Source organism: Sinocyclocheilus grahami, unplaced genomic scaffold (assembly GCF_001515645.1).
Source record: "Sinocyclocheilus grahami isolate Dianchi unplaced genomic scaffold, SAMN03320097.WGS_v1.1 scaffold200.1, whole genome shotgun sequence".
NCBI classification, from domain to species: domain Eukaryota; kingdom Metazoa; phylum Chordata; class Actinopteri; order Cypriniformes; family Cyprinidae; genus Sinocyclocheilus; species Sinocyclocheilus grahami.
Genome location: NW_015505379.1, coordinates 877,389 through 878,298, shown reverse-complemented (window position 1 = coordinate 878,298; position 910 = coordinate 877,389). Strand labels below are relative to the sequence as shown.

Genomic DNA, 910 nt, shown 5'->3' with positions numbered 1-910 from the left:
AGCTCATCATACGCAGGGCAGGAGGATTGAGAAGGCTCAGCCTCAGCTTCTTCACTCTCATCATCCATTTCCTGCTCTTCCTGGGCTGAACCCAGTAGAGCACTGGCCCCTGGATCAGACGATGTTAATGAAATAACATCATCCTCCAGCGGCTCACTCTCGTCCACAGCCGACGATTGCGAGAGGGAAAGCCCCTCTTTAAACTCATCGGCCAGATCCACCTGCGATCCCCACGAGCTCATTCTCCCCCGTGCCTCAGCAGATGGCTGCCCCTCTTTCCGAAAAGAGAGACAAACGAAATTGGAAAATTTCATTGGAAAATGCTCGCAGTGCACGCAGATTTCCCCCTCGAGGACATCGCGTGCATGATCTTCGCCCAAACAAACAACGCAGAGATCGTGTGTGTCATCAGATGTCAAATAACGACACGGATGCACACATCCTCTAAACGCTTTGCTAGTGCTCGCCATAATGATATGAATAGAGATCGCTCTTACCACGGAAATGCACGCTTCAAACAAAACAGTCAGTGAAGACGAAGAAGAGGATGATGTGTTCGCTCGCCGCCTATTTATACTATAGTCGCACCGGTAGTGACGTCATGGCTGTCGCCGGCCAGTGTGTTGTTGGTGTTTTTTCAATGTATGCTTCAGACACGGGTCACGACGAGGCGTTCCCCATAGCGACCCCTAGAGGACGCAGTTCGAAGTTCCCTTGAAAGGGAACTGCTTTACCTGAAAATACCTTGATACATTGCCACGAGGAACATTTTACGCCCAAGCAAAGGTGAGGTACGGGTAAGTGCTGTATCTACTTGTCAGTGGGTTTGAATTTAGTCTTCAATATAAATTTTTCAGTGTTAATTCATACAGTGGGTTTATTATATATTTATTATATATATATTATTTTT

At 47.3% G+C, this 910-nt stretch overlaps 1 protein-coding gene across 1 annotated transcript in view; it reads right to left on the bottom strand.

Moving 5' to 3' along the window:
• Positions 1-523, bottom strand: part of LOC107595331 (netrin-1-like) — a 27,349-nt gene extending 26,826 nt beyond the window's left edge. The window contains exon 1 of the mRNA XM_016285699.1: positions 498-523. The gene's annotated coding sequence lies outside the window, so the exon portion shown is untranslated. The remainder of the gene's footprint in view (positions 1-497) is intronic.
• Between the last annotated feature and the right edge of the window lie 387 nt (positions 524-910).